Raw genomic sequence first — 21,416 nt, forward strand, 5'->3', positions numbered from 1 at the left:
TCACAAAGTTTGTAATCAATAGGTGACTTTAATTCCCGGAATACTCTTCGCTTGCCTTTCCCCTTCCAATCGAGCCCCACGGACTGCGTCCAATCCGTGCGCGACCCTTCTCTGCAACCAACCTATCCCAGCGCGGCTCCTAGTGACGTCACACTCACACACACTGCGGCTGACAAAGCCTCGCGGCTAGTCCTCCTTCACTCAGCTCCTCTCGTAACAACTTCTTGCATGTATCGCGAGCTACAAAAACTAAAACAGATCTGTCGGTTTACTACAGGAAGGGTAACACAGTCGCTTCAGGACCTTAGGGACTTTTCACTAGCCTCGGCAGTTATTCCATCTTTCTCGCTCCCCACTTTCGCAAGCAAATCTGACCCGCAGACCTACTCTCAACTTGTCAATGATCTATTCTAGTGCACTTAGAATCTTGTCAAAGCCCGAAGTCGAAGTTTCTTTCACTCCCTTAACACACGTACCGACTCGTTGACCACGCCCGATCAACCTACTAAACCGCCCAGACCACAACATAAAACAACATATTCCGGAGTCTCTTGACCTCGCAGGGCCCGTCTCAACAACAACAACCACGTGGACCTTTTTATGCACGAAGCGCCACACGCACATGAAGTTCGACGACTTCCCTACTCTCACACTCGGAGTCGCACCTCCGCTATCTTCTATGAAGTTCGACGACTTCTCTACTTCTACACTCGGAGTCGCACCTCCGCTATTCTCTAAAAAGAAAAATCCTCGCAACCTTTTCACACACCCTGCGGCAATAAGCTGTGCAAGCGCAAAATCCTAACTTCACTCATACCATCACTAGTACCGCCAACGCCGATTCCACACCTCCATTCTCTCCATTCGCAAGCTCCGAGATCCCGGGAAAGTCGCGGTGGACCTAGCCCATCATCATTTTCCCAATCAGTTTTATCCAAGAAAAATCGAATTCAACTTCTCGAGTGGGGTCTCAAAGGGCGTAACCGTTAATTCAACACCATGTACTTTAACGGTACGGAGTCCCAAAAGGCGAAACCGTCCTCTGCTACCATCTACTGATAGAGCGGTCCGTACTAATAATTTACTTGTATTCGGACGCTCTTTAGGCCGATGAATCTTTTGGCTAAGTGGGACTCTCCGTACTCTATATCGATCAATTTAATTAAATCAATAATCAATAACGAACATAAGCAATACCCTGATCAACATAACACTTAAGAATTAATCCAGAATACATTTCGGCGAACCCTGACCTTTCAGTCAGGAATAACCACACCAGTTTATTCAAAGTTAGTAAATTTATTTCCCTATATTAACAAAGCTAGCACGATATAGATGTGTCTCAACACCAAATGATAAACATAAATGAACATTAATAGCTGTCCATAACGGCGAAACAGGTGCAATCTGTGTAGCATTTGAATAACAAGGCACTCGATAATAGCAATGCAAATCACTAATACGATAATCTGTAATGAACTAATTGCATACATTTAGTCAGCATAACAAGGTCTCAAATTGCATCGTGCAACGAAAGGAATCCTCATCTAACCTCAAATTAGCATCGGCATGTGGGACTTCATGCAAAAACAATTTAGCAACATTAATTTAGAAAAACTCCTAGCTAGGGATCTTATCAAAAATCAGCAGTTGGTTACCTAAAAGAAACACAATGCAATTTTACAATTTCCTTTTATATTTACCAATTACGATCAGCATACAAGGAAGTCTTCGTCTCACAGGTACCGTTTCTCGATCAGCATGGGACGGGGCAAAGGGGCAAAGTGGACTGGGCAATTGCCTCACGGCGGCAAAGTAAAACTACTACTTCATGCAAAGGGACAAATCAAAGTTAAAGTCTCTAGGGCAAGAATCATTTAAAGTCTCTTTCTCTCGATTAGAGAAAGCATCGAAGTCTCTTTCAAAATGGCGTCGCAGCAAAGTGGGCCATAATAGCTACGGAATGACGCGATGTCGGGCAATAGCTGGTAATGGCTGGTAACCGCAATAATAGCTACTTTCCTCTCGTGCACCTGGTTTAAATAGACAACAGTTCAAATCCAGTAGGGTCTTGCATTGGAGGGTTCATAGGTTAGCTTCAAATTTTCCAATCAAAAACGACAGTTCTCAAGCTTTTACTTAAGCATACATTATCCTTGGAGATGGGTACGCAAGTTGCAACATTTTATACCAATTAACTCACTTTCAGAGCTTCCATTGTCCGCACCTGCAGATTGACCTTGGAGTAAGGAGAGAAATATGCCAGGCTGGCACGAAACCTTAAGATAAGCATGTGAACGATCTCAGTGGAAAAGTACAGCTTCAAGCAAAAATACACGTTTATTAGCACATTGGAAAAATACGAGCATCTAAACCGTGAGACCAGGCAACTAGGCCGAAGCCTCCACTAAAGTAATGCTAAGCTAAAACATTTCAAACAAGCAAATCGTAGCACACGTTTATGATTATGTTGGATTAGTGCAATTCTAATACATCACGTTATATAAAGCACGCTTATAAATGTTGGCGAACTACTCTAAGGGCACATTTTGTCCCCGTACAATCTTTATTAGTTCGGTTAAAGTCACACATGATTATTTCACTCTACGTTTATGCGCTAATAAATGTAAAACCTTCATTTTCTGCTTCATCACCCCCCCAGTCTCCCATTTCACATAGATATTCATTAACTTTGGACTCAATGACCCCACTTAAATGGTTGGACCCACTGGAGGGTTTGGGACCCTTGAGTGTTGCAGAGGCTGCCAGACCTTGGTTCACTCGTTGCTCCGTGATATTCATTGTATTCAGCATCAGGTTCAATTGGTTCCAATGCTGATCACTCAGTGCATTTTAGTACAGACAAACACGACAAACACTTTACAAAAAAAAAACTTCTGCTTCCATATTCTAAATCCAGCCTCGCTGGCACTGCACAATTGAATGTAATCCGCCATTATTGCGCACTGTCCAATTTAAAGACATTTAGCATTCGATCTCTTCACTGACATCTAACATTGACAGTGATCTACCCCCTATATGCGAGCTCCAACTAGGAGAAGTGCATTTCCATTTGTATTTTATGTTGATAGTGTCTTGAATTAGAGTACATTATATCTGACGGTTTCAAATGCGTCAAGCTGAGCATGATTGTGTGAAATGACTTTGCTATAGCCTTGGTACATGGCAAGGTAATGGGGTGCAAAGGCACTTGCATTTTGTATTAGATTTATTGAATTCGATATTGAATTGTTGATTTGATGATTGAAGCTTTATTAAGGCAAAGCTCACTTTAATAATTGACTCCGAACATCTATTCAGGTTTCGACTGGACAAAATTGATTTGATGACTAAAGCTTTATTAAGGTAATGCTCACTTTAATAATTAATTCTGAACATCTATTCAGGTTTCTACTGGACAAAATGTAATATTATAAAAGGAAGTATGTTTGCCGTGCTGTGTTATTCATAACCACACCAGACGATTCGCCACAACCAGTAGGTGGTGGCAGGGCAAAACACAAACCAGTGTGGGATAGACTGAATGTGGAGCTAGTCTGGCCAAGTACTGGGGAGCGTTAGGGTGGCTCTGGCAGGGTGAAGGAAAGGTACAATGATTGATTGGCTACTGAGGTCCTAGGAAGTGGAAGAAATAGGGTTGGCGTGTGGAACTGAAGTCTTTGGAAATTAAGTTAGCTTCGAGGAGCTTTGTGAAGATCAGCATCTCAGTCGAAACTTGGAAAATAGGTGGAAGGGAGTGGCAGGGAAAAGAGTAGCCGTTGTCAGAAAGTGACCTTGCGCAAGGGCAATGCCAGAGTAGTACTGTTTTGTGATACATTGTGGACGTGGCCAGCTGTGTACAGTGTAGATACGATGTGGCCTCATTATCTAAGACACGGTAGTACCAGTTATCACACAAAAAACAGGGCCCTGTGCGGCTGTTTGGAATGATCTTTAGGATGAATGGTTTCAGCGTAGTTTATATTTCTTACGTTCCCAGAACAGGGGGCAGTGACTTTTTCAAGGTAGGCTTTGATGGATAATAGCGCTTTACATAAGGTGTATTTAATTATTGCCAGTTGGGCCATTTCAGAACTGTGTGAGTCAATTAAGCTAGTCTTGAGGGGAGATTTTGTTACAGGCATGTTTTTTAGTCAAATAGTAGGATAGTAGGAAGTCAGTGTTTGGTGATGATGACACAGGTAGTTCGAAGACTTAACACTTCTGATGCTTATCAGATGAATGTCCGGACTCCTCATGTCTTTGGAACTTTTGGCCTGTAGGTAGAGTTCGATGTAAAGAGTGCCTTGACCTTTGACTGAGGGTATATTCAAGTGAAGCGAAGATAGGACTGTGTCTCAAAGGGTACGGAATTTTGGAAGATCATGTTTTCGAGCAGTGTGTACTAATGATCAGCAATATGTTTTCTTGGGAAAAATAAATTCACTTCGGCCTTAGTTCACCTGACAGTCTCACTTCTGTTATGTAGGTCTTGGAGGGAGGCAGTGTGATTCTAGAGGTTGAACGTGGGAGGGAGGACAGCAACTGCTGCTCTGACGTCCATGTCACAGAAGGTGAGTAACTCTTTCAGAACTGTGAGTGATAGGTTTTCGGAGCAGTGATTGGCCAAGGTTTATTTCTTACGTGGACTCGTTTTCAATGGTTTTACAAAGTTCGCCAATTAAAATAAACCGAGAACGTGTTTTTAACGCTAGTATAGCGACATTTGTTTCTTTCTCCTCGTCCTTAATGGTGTGATAATGATAGGTTGAGGGATTTTGCAAGTTTCTAACTGGTAATTAAATGCCCTTCCAAGGGAAAGCTAAGAAAACCTTTTTGGAGTTTAAAACAGCTTTCATGTAATTTGTTGTCACAGTATTTAATTAAATGAAAGGCGATTGTGTTCCTTCTTGCAGCTCCTAGGGCGAAATTTCACTGTATGTAGCACTTCTTTGAATCAGCTGGTATGGGAATGTGACTGCCTTGAGTCGCTTCTTCCTCTTGCATCATGAGCGTTATAGCTGCTAATTTCCTTATGGCCTGAGCAGCATACCTAGCACTGGTGAAAATTTCGGTCCAATATTTCTAGATGGCGCTGCTGCTGATGGAATTTTGCTCTAACATTTGCCTGGCGGGTCATGGATAGGGGGGAGTCAAGGATGATGCCTAGGTTGTGGGCATGCTCAGTCGGTGCAGGGGGGGACTCTGAGGGATGCGGACCACCAGGAGTCGTCCCAAGCTTAGGGGTTGTTTCCGAACATGATGAGCTCAGTCTTGTCGGTGTTGAGCTTGAGGCAGCTTTCTCTCATCCAGGGCGATGGCTTCCATTCCTGAGTGGAAGTTCCTTTTGGCTGTGTCCTGGTCTTTGGTGAGGGAAATGATGAGTTGTGTGTCATTGGCATATGAGACGATGTTCATACCGTGGCTTCTGCCAATGGCTGTGAGAGGGGCCATGTGTATGTTGAACAGTGTGGGAGTCAGTGATGATCCCGTGGGGACTCCGCAGTTGACTCCTGTGGGTCTGGAAGTGTAGGATGGGTGTCTGACCCTCTGCGTCCTTCCGGAGAGGAAGGAGTGTATCCATTACAGGGCTCTTCCCTGGATTCCTATGTTGTGGAGTCCGGTGTGTAGAGTGCTGGTGGAGACTGTGTTGAAGACTGCTGAGATGTCAAGGAGTATGGGCGCTGCTGTGTGGCTGCAGTCTAGGAATAATCAAATGTTGTCAGTGGCTGCCAGATGGGCTGTCTCCATGCTGTGGTTGCTGCGGAAGCCGGACTGACAACTCTCCAGGGAGTTGTTGGCATTGATGAGATTCTGTAGTTGTGCGTTGATTGTTTTCTCCAGTACTTTGGCGGGGTAGGGTAACAGTGAGATGGTCCAGAAATTCTTTAGTTCTGATGTGTCAGCCAAAGGTTTCTTCAGGAGAGGGCATATTTTGGCATGTTTCTAGTCCCCAGGGAAGGGGCCAGTGTTGATAGAGCAGTTGATTGTGTTCCGGAGCTCAAGGGCAATGGATGCGCTGGGTCTGATGTACATGTGTTGTGGGCAGGGGTCCGTGGGGACTCTGAAGCAGGTGCTGTTCATGACGCTGACTGTTTCCTTTGTGGTGAGCATGGACCAGCTGTGGATGGTCTGGATGCGGTCTGGAGGGGTTGGGTCAGTCACAGGTTCCAGTGCCGGGATTTTCCAGGAGGAAGCTGTCGTAGATGTCCTGGATCTTGCGGTGGAAAAAGGTGGCAAGTTTGTTGCAGAGGTCCTGTGACAGGGAGATGGTGGTGGCTTCGTAGAGGGGATCTGTGAACTCGCTGATGACTGAGAAGAGTTCCTTAGAGTTGATTGTGAAGGAGTTGATGTGCTCCCAGAGTGCACCCTTCCTTGCATTCTTGATTTTTTGGTGGTGGGCGGAAGTTGTGGCTCTGAAGGAGGCAAAGTCTTCACTAGTTTGGCTGTTCCTCCATTTTTTCTCTAAACGTCTGTGGGTCTGCTTTGATTCTTGTAATTCGGTGGTGAACCAGCTGGCTTTCTCAAGTACGTGTTTTGACAACATCAGCCAGAGGGTGGCAAGAGTGTTGGTGCATTTCGTGATTCATGTGTTGAGATTGCGTGCTGCTGTGTTGGTGTCATCGGAGGGAGAAGGGAGGGATTTGGTGAGAGGTGAGGTGAGATGTTCATTGGTGATTTTGTTCTATTTCCTGTGGGAGGTCATAGGAGTGCGGGTGCGGCTGCTGTGTGCTGTGATTGTGAAGTGCATGCAGCGGTGGTCGGTAAATGCAAAAAGAACAAGTGATGGACGGAATGCTGAACGATGTCAAACATTCACCCCCAGTACAGAGATCTGGGCCTAAATTCATCATTTATTTTTGCCACCCATGCTGTTCCAGTTTGGACACAGCTATATGCAAATAGCTGGAAACAAGCATCCTAGGACCGGTTTCAGGATATCTCCCTTCATCAGCCAGGCTAGCTTGATTCTGGTGGCATGGGGAGCACAGGACTGTTTGGTGAAAGAAGGGGTTGCAGAAGGCTAAGCCTATGTACTTTCACAGATATGACTGAAGGAGCTAGTATCCTGCCTATTGTTACAAAAGGCTGACTAAAGTGTTTAAAAGATTGTCTCGCCAACACAAAAGACGATTGTTAACAATCGTGAGTTACCTTCGATACCTTAGTCTTGATCCAGTGGTCTGCCTTTTTTCCCAATTCTTGGGGAGAAATTGGACCTAGATCTACCAAGTACTGGTGCATTTTTTCATAAGCACAGTTACTTAACAAATGCTCTTTCATAATAAGATTATAAAGCCTATCATAGTCTTGCACCCGGTTCCCTTTCAACCAGTTAGCCAGAGTTTTGACTGAGAAGTCAACAAAATCCACCCAGGATTGACTAGAGGTTTTCCTAGTCTTCCTGAACCCAATCCTCTACTCCTCAGTTGTGAGTCCAAATCCCTAAATCAGAGTATTTTTCATTTGGTCATAGGACTCAGCATCTGCTCCAGTCAGTGTCAGGAGTCTATCCCTACACTTCCCTGAAAACAGCTCCCATAGTAGAAAGCCCCAATATTTCCAGTTTAGTTTAATCATGGTATAAGCCTTCTCAAGGGCAGTGAACCATTTGGTGATATCATCATCCTCTGAATATTTGAGGACAATCCATTTTGAGATTTTAGAGTCAAAATCTTCTTCTTTTTTCCTAGTTATAATTTTGCTGCCACCAGAGATGGGTCCTGGGATTCCTTTGTGCAATCACTTATTAATCAAGCGGTACAGCAAATGTAAAGTTCTGTACCCCACCGCTGTGCCACCAATGTAGGAAGCTGGCTTTTTATATGATACATCAAATATGAGACATATCATGCAGGGGTTCCCTTACTAGTGGACAGGGGCTTGCTCTAGCAATCCCAAGGTGTTCTTTTAAGTGGTAGTGTGGTCAAACAGCACACAATTCTAGAAGAAGATCCACACCAATTTACAAAAATATCAAGTACCTTTATATAAGCTTAGGCAGCAGAATCAATACAATCATATAAGTACGTTTTGCAAAAAGAGACTTTACAGGTTTCAAAAGTCGACAGTGCATTTTTCAGAAGTGGCAATGTTATCTTGTGGAGAGAAAAACAAGTACTGCATTCGGACATAATCCAGCAACTTTCTGGACCAACCTCCTTGACTTAAGATGAGGTGATCTTCGTTTTCTTTTGTGGCTCTTCAGTGTCCTTCTTCATAGGTCAGCAGAACTCTGCCTTCCTGGTGCCAGGGGCTCCCCTAAATACTTCATTTAGGGGTGTTTTGGGGAGTGAAGAGTAGTAGCCAATGGGTTCCTTACCCCTTGGTCACTTTCCCTCCTTTAGGACCACTTCCTTTAGGGAATTGTCATAACTCTATCCCCGAGTTCCTAAATCTGCCAACACCAAGATGGCAGATTTCTAAATGCTGTGTCTACATCAGGCCACTAATCTTAGGGGTGGGACTTACCTGAGAGGTGGGCACACTTCCGAGAATACCAAATTTTCCCAACTGTCCAGATGCCAAATGGGCCCTGGGGCAGGAGGTGGGGTCAGCATCTCTCCTGTGAATAAAGGCAGATCTGTAAACCAAGGGCGGTGGACTTCTTTGAATCCCTCTGCCTTGAGATGCAGATTCACAGGTCATCCTTTTAGGTAGGGTGTGTACACACCTCTCCCAGACAGGCTTTGTTGTTGACCACTCAAGAGCAAAGGCTCTCACCCTCGGAGGTCAGACTTGGTCTGGTGGTGGCAGGCTGGCTAAAATTAATGAGTCCCCACATGAGTAGTTGGTAGGTTTTTAGGGGACACCTGTAAGGTGCCATCTGGGGGCATGCATTGAAAAATCCATCACTGGCATATGTGAGGGATTATTATTTTCTTTAACCCTTTTTTTTTACAGTTGCTCAGCTGACAGTAGTGCAGCAGAAAATAGTATGAGATATTGCAGATTGGATAGTACAAAGTGCAGCATGTACATGAATAATCCAATCCACATTGCATCGCACATCCAGATCGCTGGCACACAATTTTTCCCAAAAGGCCTGGGAATGCAAGGAGAAGGTATGTTCACATTCAGAATGTCCTTAGCCATTTGGATTTTCTGATAATTGTTCCAACCTCCCGACACCTTTTCCCGTTTGTGTGGACAGCCTCTCCTGAGGTTTAGCAAGTGTTCACACTTGTTAACACCAATCAAGGTCTGCCTCCCAGTAATCTATATGGGGTGGGGATGGGGTTCCCCCATGGCCATGCAATATTTCGTTTTTGTGTTGGCAGCTGCCTGTACCAGCCAAATTCCTGTGCATCTGGGCCAAGCCTCTTCATCCAACATATTGAGAAGAAGCCATTTGGTTTTGAGAGGGACCACCAGTCCGTGATCCAGGCTATTGGAAGGGTCACCCCTTCTTAGTAGCTTTGAATTATTTTGGGGCATTCCCACAATACATGGAATAATGTACCTCCCAGGCCGCACTCTCTTAAACATAGACAGGTGGCTGCACTCCCAATCCAGTGCAGTAGTGTTCTAGAATAACATGTCCTCTGCACAGTTTTTTCTTCAGTAATTTGACTTCTAATGTTTCATTGATATTTTTTTATTGATGTTCTAGTTACTTGAAACAACTCTAACTATAACTGCTGAATTTCTCTGGTTTTGTGAGAGTAAATTCAGAACCTAACTATAATGTCCCTGTAACCTTAGTTTTTTCGATGAATTTCTATGTTTATTTTTTAATATAAAGTATTTTTCATTACTATATGTTAATCCAACCACCACCGTGCACAGCCTGCAGGCAGTCCCTGCGGCCAGCACCCCCTAACCACCCAATCCCACGCTGCACACAGGCTTTGGGCGTGCACTGAGGGAGTTGGCTACAAGGTCTATCTCTCTTGGTGTGAGATAGGTACATATAATCCAAACAGCATGGGGAGGTAGTCTATCCCCCGGGCACAAGGGTTTGCAGGAACCCCCCTACTTTAAGGAAGGCATTTTGCCCTGGGGAGGTGATGGCCCTGGGGCGAGGGCAGGCATGCAGCCCCACACATACTATTGAATTATAGCCACGGGGAGGTGGTGGTCCCCAGGCACAAATAAGCCCAGGAGGGGGTCCCCGTGCACTCATTCCTTTATTTTTTACATGGCCTGACTGGGACCACCCGGGGGCTTTATTAAAACAAGCACGGGAGACTGTGCTTGCTGTTTTAAAAAAAAAGGTTTTTGCAGCAAATTTGCAACATCATCACTGGCCCTTTTTGCAGGGTCATCCCCAAACTGTCTGCCTCCTTCCTCCTTTTTTTTCTGATTTGTTTTTGTTGGCTGTAGGGCTCTGGGCACTTTATCACTGCTAACCAGTGCTAAAGTGCACATGGTCTCTGTGTAAATTGTATTGGTGATTGGTTTATCCATGATTGGCCTATTTGGTTTACTAGTAAGTCTGTAGTAAAGTGCACTAGAGGTGCACAGGGCCTGTAAATCAAATGCTACTAGTGGGCCTGCAGCACTGATTGTGCCACCCACATGTGTAGCCATGTAAACATGTCTCAGACCTGCACCAGCAGTGTCTGTGTGTGCAGTTTTGCACTGCCCATTTGACCTGGCAAGTGTACCCACTTGTCAGGCCCAAACCGTCCCTTTTTATACATGTAAGGCACCCTAAGTTAGGCCCTAGGTACACTTGCCAAGTCGAATTGGCAGTTTAAAACTGCACTAACAGACACTGCATTGGCAGGTCTGAGACATGTTTACAGGGCTACTAATGTGGGTGGCTCAACCAGTGCTGCAGGCCCACTAATAGCATTTGATTTACAGGCCATGGGCAACTCTAGTGCACTGTACTAGGGCCTTACTAGTAAATCAAATATGGCTATCATTGAAAGCCAATTACACATACATTTTACATAGGAGCACTTGCACTTTAGCATTGGATAGCAGTGATAAAGTGCCCAGAGCATCAACAGAGTCCAGCACACATCAACAACCTGGGAAACAGAGGAAAAAAGTTAGGGGAGACCACGGTAAGGATGCCAAGTCTGACACGTGGAGTGTCATTTTCTGTGCTTCATGACAAAGAGACTATTGACCCCAACAAGACACCCAACTGTCACATATAAGTCATAAAGATGAGTACTGAGGGAAAATGGTCTACGAGTGTGACACAGATAAACCTTTCCCCGACAGCTCCTTTGACATTAATGGTGTGTGCTCTATCCAGAAAGAGTTGGTGATCTTGGGGCAGTGTCTAAGAGGCCCGGGGGAAGATTTATGGAAAGTGGCGCTACACCGAGTGCAGCGCCACTTTCCCTGACCCCCTTAGCACCGCCCTACCGACACCATGTGTGCTCCGTATTTAAAAGACGGCGCACAATGGCGCACGTCAGGGGACAATAGCATCATGTCTCATGACGCTATTGATGTACTTTGCAGGAGTGGCGCCAAAATATGGGCGCTACTCCTGCAGTCTACATAGGGCCCCATTCTAAAGAATAGAAACCCCTTTTAACGCCTGCTCTCGAGCAGGCCTTAAAAGTGCTGTAAAAAATGGCGCAAGGAAATCTCACAGATTTCTTTACCCCATTTTTCCAGCTCCCCTAACGCCCAAGGTGGCGCTAGGGCATTATAAATATGTCCCTAGATGTTTTTTTGCTGTTATCTAATCCATATGCTATTCTGTAGTTCATGATGTTTCTTATAAGTCAGAAGCCCTCCTGCCCTAAAGGTGTGCCCTTTTGTATACAGTAATGCAAAAATGTGGTAATAGTGGAAATTTACATATAACCTGGTGAAAATGTGCCATTGATTAAATATAAGAGTTGAAAATGAACCTAAATAATGCCATGTGTTTTCAGAACTCCTTCTGCACCAAATGAAATAAGTCATTTAGAACAGACCTCGCACATCAAACTGACTAATACCTGATATTCACAGGTATTCTCACAAGCTCATGACAAATAGAATACCACTGCACTTGAATGAATGTTATTCTCCAAACATTATCATATTTGTGTTGCTGCTTATAGTAGTGCAAGATTTGCATCTTCAACCACAATACATATTTTTGGTTGATACACTTCTGATTGAAATTAATATTTTCAAAATGAATTCAAATATTCTGTACAACACATGTTAGTGTGCTATTTAATATCAATTACCTATTTTGCATCATTGCTGTATGTATAGTTGCTTGGCTGTGTACAATATCTTGCTATTTGGTTCTATGCCTTAAAAAGCAAGGTATACACTGGGCATAGCAACCGAGGGCCTGATTCATAGTATTGCAGATGGGGACACCCCGTCTGCCGTATTATGATTCCATTATATCCTATGGACATCGTAATACGCAGACAAGATATCCATCTTGTTTTTGACTGAGTAACCCTCCGCCAAACTCTATATCAGGCCCCTTGTTTTTATAAAGACGAAATTGCTGGAGTTGATTTTAGAAGCTACACTTGGATGCATGGGGGCATGGCCGAAAGCCTACACACTCACTAGCAGAGCAGCATTGGGCTATACTCGATCCCCCAAATATCTGACCCGTATCTGTCCTGTATCGTAATCAAGAGAGCAGCTTATGTCGACGAATGAAGATTATCACTTTCAGGGAAACAAGATCGCTTCAATCACCTGGGGAGCAGCAAAAGGAGAGACAGATAACCCCCACATGTGGAGCACAGGGATCCACACAAGATATTAGCCGGGAGACAAAAGAGGCCGATGTCTTATCTCATGAACGGTGGACGAGGCCGAAGGTCCCAGCTGCGAAGAGAACTAGCACTGTCTGGCTGGCGATACGAAAGGCTATCTGGAGGAATGAGGAGGTCAGCTGCTGTCGTCTAAGCCTGGCACTGTCAGAGCCAGATTTGATAAGCAGGAGAGACTCATGAGCAGCACAGGTAGCATCAGCCCGGGGTGCACCAGGAATTTTTTGAGCCATGTGAAATATTTATTATGGGTCTGCCGGTGGGCTGGCTGCAGTAGGGAAGCCTGGTCCTGCTCTAGAATCTCAAGCTCAGTTGAGAGTGATGAGTTGAGGGGACCGGATGGTGACATCCATGCAGTATCCTACAGGAGGTGGGAAGGTGTGGTGGAACCAGTGCCTCGGATCTGAAGGTGTAGTGGTCCCCCGGGGGTAGGTGGTGGGGCTTAGAATAGTGCAGGGTACAGTCTCCCCAGATGCTTCGGGCCATGACAGATAGAGGCACCTGTCTAAATCTCAGTTCTGCATTTATGTGTAGCCCTCAAGCCTCGCACTGACATAAAGTGATGCCATGCTGGAGTGAATGGAGGAGGCACAGCATGTTGATGAACCTGGTGGTGGGGTAAGTGAAGGTCATTGTTGCCCCAGAGAAGAATGAGCAAGAAGAGTAGTAGCTGGAGGGAAAGCTGGAAGGCTTTAGGGAGGAGGAAATTACACGGGAGAACCCCCAACCCACCCCTCCCTGCCAGGCAATAGTTAATACCACCTTGCTGTCCCACAAGGATCTAAAATACCTCCATTAAAGGGCATCCTGGTAGCTCTTGGTTGGATGGATTGTTGGCTGTTTTACTATGCTCACTCACACCCTTCATCCTGAATATTATGGTAAAAGGAAAAGGAGTGAGTTGCAGAGGCACACAACAGAATACAATGGATACGTTGCAGTGCTCAATTGTCAATGGATTCGTGGACGAACCACCTCCGAATTGTCAAGATGGAGCCATTACAGAACCAGAGCCATCTTTAAAAGTCTAGAGTGGCTAAGGTGTGAGGTTGTGGCATGAACTGCAAAATCTATGGAGCATATTTATGAAAAATGACGCACAACTGCGCTAGCGCAATTGTGCGTCACTTTTATTAATGTAGCGTCAGTCCTTAGCGCCATCCTTCCGCCATATTTATGAAATGACGCAGGATGGCGTTAAGGAATGGATAGCATAAAAAAAGGTGCTAACAGCTGCGCAATGCCGTGAGGAAAAATGACGTTAGTGCTGCAAAAATATAGCTACATCATTTTGCGGCATGTGAACATGTCATAAAAGGGTTAGCGCCATTTTAACACCTCATTAGCGTCAAAATAAAACACAAAAGCAGGAAAGAGCGCAATTGCAACAGAAGATGGAATCAACAGGACAGGAGAGACCCCAGGGAGAACCCAAACACCCAAGTATCAGCCAAGAGGGTACAGAAAAATCCCAGGTGAAGGAAGAGAAAGCGCAAGTGTCACTTTAGTGAGGAGGAGCATGACATCCTGGTCAGAGAGGTGATGGAGCACCAACATCAGCTATTCATCACCTCCAAATTGCCAGTTTGTAGGAGAGACGCAGGGCCGTATTTATACTCTGGTTGCGCCGAATTTGCGTCGTTTTTTTCGACGCAAATTCGACGCTAAACTAACGCCAACTAACGCCATATTTATACTATGGCGTTAGACGCTTCGGGCGCCAAAGTGCCCGGAGTGTGCGTCATTTTTTAGCGTGAACCCCTTCCTTGCGTTAATGATATGCAAGGGAGGCGTTCCCGTCTTAAAAAATGACTCCCAGGCCTTTACGTGGTATTTATACTCCCGGGCAAAAATGACGCCCGGGAGTGGGCGTGGCCAAAAACAGCGCATTTGCGCCGCTTTTTAACGCCTGGGTCAGGCATGGCGTTAAGGGACAAGTGGGCTCAAAATGAGCCCAGAGTGCCCTCCCCTGCCCCCAGGGACCCCCCCTGCCACCCTTGCCCACCCCAGGAGGACACCCAAGGACGGAGGGACCCATCCCATGGACATTAAGGTAAGTTCAGGTAAGTATTTTTTTTTTTTTTTGTGGCATAGGGGGGCCTGATTTGTGCCCCCCTACATGCCACTATGCCCAATGACCATGCCCAGGGGACAGAAGTCCCCTGGGCATGGCCATTGGGCAAGGGGGCATGACTCCTATCTTTACAATGATAGGAGTCATGTTGATGGGGGATGGGCGTCGTTAAAAAATGGCGCAAGTCGGGTTAAGACGATTTTTTCGACGCAACCTGACTTGCCCCATTTTAAGACGCCCATACGCCATTTTCCCCCTACGCCGGCGCTGTCTGGTGTACGTGGTTTTTTTCCACGCACACCAGGCAGCGCCGGTCTGGTAGCGCCGGCTAACGCCATTCAATAAATACGGCGCCCGCATGGCGCTTCAGAATGGCGTTAGATGGCGCTAAATTTTTAGACGCTAAACTGCGTTAGCGCAGTTTTGCGTCAAAAAGTATAAATATGGCCCGCAATATGGCAGCAAATAGTGGACAAAATAAAAAGTGTATCTGAGGTGAAGAGAACTATCACAGAGGTCAAGAAGCGCTGGCATGATTGCAAGCTCAGGACTAAAGAGAAACTTGCCAGGAATCGTAAGACAGCACTGCAGACTGGAAGTGGAAGCCCTGCACCACAGGATGACCTGGATGAGCTGGAGGAGATGGATGCAGTGGTCATCCTAGAGAATCTGGTCACTGGAATCGCAGGACTGCGCAGACTATCAGGAACCACCAGAAACGCAGGGTAAGTTGCAGGGGGGATAGCTGAAACTCCACTAGTGGCAGAAGGGGAAGGCACATAGGCTAAAGGGTTGCATCTGGACACATAGCCCCTGAATCACGACACACCATCCTCACCCATGCCACATACATACTGACTCTTTGATTGTGCTATGCACAGCAACATATACACAACGTTAACATAGGCCACTCACTATAGCTATACTTCACCATCTAAAAATGCACTGCATTGCCTGGTAGGCATGTGCAAATAGTGTGGCTGTGGCTGGCCAATACAACACTCATTTAATATAGTCAAAGCCCCTGTACCAACATCAGACAGAGACTAGAACAGAAGTCAATACCACCCCAAGGGGGTTTCAGGGTGATGTATCAGGCCAAAATACTTCCTACCTCAAGGTTGCATTGCCTTTACTCATGCGTGCTGCATTTTTCAGCGCACATTGAAATGCAATCTCCCCCAAAATTGCTTGTTCATGTGCAGGAAGGAACACCTCCCTGCACATGAACAAATCATCACTTCAAGGCAGCCACCCCTCATCATTCATGCTGCAACAATGCCTGTGTTGGCACAGTGAACACTAATCTGTGCAGGCACAGGGGGAATTGCGGGGCTGCACTCGATACAGGTAAACATGGCACATCCCTGCGTATTGAAACTGCTGCAGTGTATTGCAACACTTCTTGCAGCTGCCCTGAGGCATGCCAAATGAGAAAATATCTGCCCTAAAGCTTGCAACCTGTGGAACACAACCCATACAGGCTGAACCCACAACTACTCAGACACAACCATATGCGTCATTTGGGAATGGCCACAATATAAAATGCATACAACACATTGTGCATGTATGTGAACATCATGTGTGAAGCTGAACAAGTGGCTGCAATCTCACCATTTGACAAGTTAAAGGTCTAGATCAAACAGAAAATGATGGTGTGTGCTGCTGTGCAAAATTAGGAAGCAACATGCACCTTCATTTTATCAAAGGCAGGGATGCACCATATATATTAGAATACACCACGCCCCTGTCCACCTCCCTGCACATGTGATGATCACATGTTGTGCTCCAGGAGCAGCCATCCTTGCATGGCTGCGCTGAGGGGGAGAATGTTCATGAATAGAAAGGAACACCGTCCTGCACAACAAAAACCTAAAAGTGTGATTTGCTCTCACTCAGTGTGCTGCATAGTGCAGCACACATAGTAAAAGCAAGAAATGCAGTACAAATGTAAACATTACTCCTAGATTTTGACATGCTAATCCCACCTCAGGGCTCGTGTCATATATTGGCCCAGCCCCCGGAATACAAATAGTCAAAAATCTGAGGCAGTGTCAAAACGTAATGGGTGTTGCCGTGGTAAACCCACAGCAACACCCACTGCACACACCTTCCATGCAAAGTGTTGGGTTCGAATGGGCCATAAATACACGGTAGCATCAAGGCACATAAAGTGGCTTCATGCCACCTAGTACACACAAGGCAGGGTATTGTGCTACCTGAGCCTCACCAAAACTTAAACTCAGGTGGCATTTAGGGCACCTACATATGGCCAAAAATACCTAGGGGCATATTCTTAGTGCAGCGTTTCACTCCGTCATATTCCTTTACTTGTGAGGTTGACCCATGTGTGATGCACAATGCTACATATAAGTATTACCACAACTTGGGTCAGTGACATGTCATTGAGCCTCTGGTGGCAAATACATGATGTCCCATGTCACCAGCTGATGCAATCAAATATTGATTTTACACTATCTCATTGCAGAGAATGATGGCTTACCTCTTGCCGACCTGCCTGTCCTGGATTTTCCTGATGACATGGATGCCCAACTGCCAACCCTCAATGAACAGACGCTCCAAGATGTCCTAGGAGCACTCCATACACCACCTCCTGTTGCAGGGAGAACACACAGCCTTGCAGGGTCTCCACATGAACCACCTAGCCACCAACACACACCACCAGCCAGTACTCACACAGCCCTGGACTCCGAGGACCCAGAGATTAACTTTCAGAGGACAGTGGTAGGAGTCCAGCAGAAGCTGGCAAAGCAGGTTTGGGTGGGGATGGAGACCATGGCAGGTAGCCTAGAGGGAGCGCGGACGTGCCTCATTCCAAATAAGGACAACTCAGCTGCTATCAGAGGGACCCACTCTCCGCTAGGTGGAGTCCAGCAGTCTCTGGCAGACATAGCTGCTGTCATGAAGGAGAGGCTATGACAAATGTCCTCCCAAAATGCCAGCAGCATGCAGAATACCCTGGAGTCCATACAGCAGGAAGTGGCCTCCCTCAGGGAGAACATGGCTGCCTACCACCGTGATGTTACTGCAGTCTTGAAGAATCAGCAGTTCCTCCTTGCAGCAGTGATGCCCTATGTGTTGCTACAAATGACAGCTGCCGGGTCCTTTGACTCCACATCTCTAGCCCCTGAAGTGTGTGTGGCCCCCTCTACCTCTACAACAGCATCAGCCATGGCACAGGAGGCACCACACACATCAGAGGATGAAGATATGGAAGGAATAACATTCACAAGGAAAAGCACCCAGTAGCACCAGTCTGTGCCACATGGACAGTTTCTCCTTAGTTCTGGGCTTAACATCATGCCAGTGTTGTGACAGTATGAAATGTGCCCTCTTCACCTAACCACTGTAGAAATGTCTGCTATGTGCTGTCATTGTCTCTACCATACCAAATGGCAGTGTTATGCACTCCTCACTAATGCACACTACTCTTAACCGTGTCTCATGACATGTCCCTCAACCCTGGACTCCGATTGTGCGTCATATGGCAAACGTTCACTCATGGGATCTGTGAAATGGATATTGTATAGCAATCACAATAACAATTGCACTTGTAAATAAAGCACCTTCTACACAAGTAGCATTTCTATGTTTACTGTGATCCTTCTACTCAGCTAAAAGTTAACATTGTGTCAATCCATGTCAGTGTGTACAGAATATCAGTACACGAGTGCATGACTGTCAGACACTAAGCCACACACTAGGATACAAACAAGAGGAAGCTGAATGATGATGTTGTGAGATACAACCAACTAACTGTGTATAATACATGCTTTGGAACCCATATCCTTTGAAGTAGGACTACGGAATGTATGGCTTATTTGCCAAACAATTTTAATTTACCCAGATGGGAGTACTAGTACAACTGATTTGTGTGGAACAGGAAAAGCTAACCTTATGAGTGATGGCCACCTGTCAGTGTTGCAGAATACAGTTTTGAGAGTTGTCAGATGTACCTCACTTACCAATATTGAATTAGCAGGACCCCACCAATGACAGGTGAAGTACCATATTTACCTGTCCAAGTTGAGATTACATACACATTGTGAATGGCTGGAACACAGGATAGCAAATGTATGCACTAGTAGACAGTATGTAGCAGCCATTCTGACAGCTCCTTGATCATGGGGGTGCATATGGGAAACCTGGGAAATCAAGACAGTAAGCATGCCCTAGGCCAGTCCTCCAACTTGGCCAGTGCACACATGACAAGCCCCTGAAACAATCAATTACAAAACTAATTAGGCTAAGATAAACCGTATTTATTTTAAAACCATCAAGCAAATGGAAACCTACCCTATTCTGAACTAACCTATACTAACCATCCTTCAATTAAAACAAAACCTATCTAACCTATTCTAAACTTATCTTACACATCTAACACCACACTCAAACCATTGGCACCCCCCCTTAAGAGATGAGATACAAGTAGGAAAACATAAACTATGACTACACATGTACTAACCTAGCCCATGGCCTAAACCCATATATATATATATATTGGTATTTTTTTAAATATATTGTTTTTTTTATTTTTATTATTAATACACAAATATCCTGACATGAACCCCACCCAAGCCTCCAACAATTAAATAATGTAGATAATGTATACTTAACCTAACCTGTGCCTACCATACACTAACCTAACACTACACATCTAAAACAGCAGGGACCTCCAAATGGCCACGGCGGGGGTGCGGCTGCATTGGCGGCCGCCCAGCGGTCTGATCTTGGCCGGCGGCTTCAGCCGCCCGCCAAGGTCGTAAAGAGGGCCTTAATGTACCCTGCAATTTCAGTTAACACATACAGTCCGACACACTTTTCTCAAAAATGACGTAATCCTTATCAATGACTATTTCCTACCAGCCATCATCAGTATCACGCACATGTCACTGGGATGATGGAAAACTGCTTAGAAACAACAGGGTCCAGAGCAGAGTAGACACAATTGTCCATGATCAACATTTGTGTCTTCTAACTTGTGAGGATCACGTGCCCCAACAAGTCTGGATTTCCTGTGCCCCTGTGCAGAAGGGGGGGCTGTGCATGCAATCCATCACCTCGACACACCTGGTGAAACATTAAGGCTTGCCCATTCACCATGGAGGCAAGTTGGGGGGCATATGATAGGTGGTCAGGTAACTTACCACTTGCTATTCTAAGGTTTGGTAACTCAACATTAATGTGTCCTGTTGTAAGACCTGGCCTGAGCATACGTAACAAGGGGGCACGCCATTGCCCATGATGAGCCCACATGTACAACTGATTGAAACTTCTCAGAATGTTTGGCTTCAAGCCTGAGCTGCGCATCAGAGTGGTCAACACATTATAGAACTGAACTGAAGCCCCCTACCCTGTGCTATTTAGTGCTACATGTGTTAAGTGGCACGCGCATGGTGGCTGTATGGGTGCCCTTAGGCCCACGGTGAGTTTGGCACTGCAGTGCTGCAACAGTATCCAGACACATTGTACATCATTTGCACAGGCATGTCAGACATCATCGAAGTACCAGGTACACACACGGCATTTGCATCATATGCATATGTGATGTGACCTACATCACTCACAAACATCATAGTGGCAGGACCATGTTCTGAAAACTGCTTGAGATCTGGTGTGGGAAGAATCATATACTTTCCACACAACCATCTGGAGGTTAGTTGTCCACTAAATGTGTATACTACTAATTGTTGTGCAGCACAATATGGCTCCTTGTAGTACTACAGACCCATTATGTCTGAAGGGTACTGAGGCACCTGTGTTGTATGTGTCTCCTACATAGAAACCCTAGAGACCTCTGCAGATGTCACCCATATATGTACCGTCTTGTCAGTAAGTGTAAGCCATGTGTGGCACACTGTGCTGACAATGGTGCTGTGACAAAGTGGTTGTAAACAGTAATGTACATAGACAGCTGCCTTGAGACCTATCATGGTAGACAACAATGAATAACTGGCCAGCCATAACAATTCTCATTTCACACAATTCCATGCCAGCATACGTTGCCCCTTGAACTACATGCAAGCCATTCTCATTGCACAACATTCCAACATACATGATGTCACCATCCATTCTCCAATTATATCAGATAATTGGTCAAGCAAAACCATTTTTTTAGCATTCCACACTCTAGACTGACTCACACCAAACCCTCAATTAGCACCCATGATGCACAAGATGACATTTACTGGATGCATCAGGGTCTTCGAATCATGCAACCTCTCCTACGGTGTAGGGTGCAGGTCCACCTGCAAGACATGGATTGAAAGCATTGCTTAGTGTAATTCGTACAGTTCAGTAAATGGACGACATAGTATACTGTTAACTTGTTAGGCTAAGTGAGCACGTCATCCTAGTTGTAGAGCAGAGCAACTAACAAGCATCTGTGATCAGTCAATCACACTTAGTTTCAGATAATGTAGACCCACACACCTACAAACCATCACTGTCCCTGACTCCTGTTGTGCCTCTCAGTGCACCATTAATACGTGACATTGTCATGCAGGTATCTGTTAGCTCTTTACCTCCATGACCATATGGGACTGCTTGACCCTGTATATTGCATCTGAGGGGCATGCAATGGTTGTTGCAGTGGCTGTCCTATTGTGTCACCCATA

The sequence above is a fragment of the Pleurodeles waltl genome, chromosome 10 (assembly GCF_031143425.1).
Source record: "Pleurodeles waltl isolate 20211129_DDA chromosome 10, aPleWal1.hap1.20221129, whole genome shotgun sequence".
In the NCBI taxonomy this organism is placed as follows: Eukaryota; Metazoa; Chordata; class Amphibia; order Caudata; family Salamandridae; genus Pleurodeles; species Pleurodeles waltl.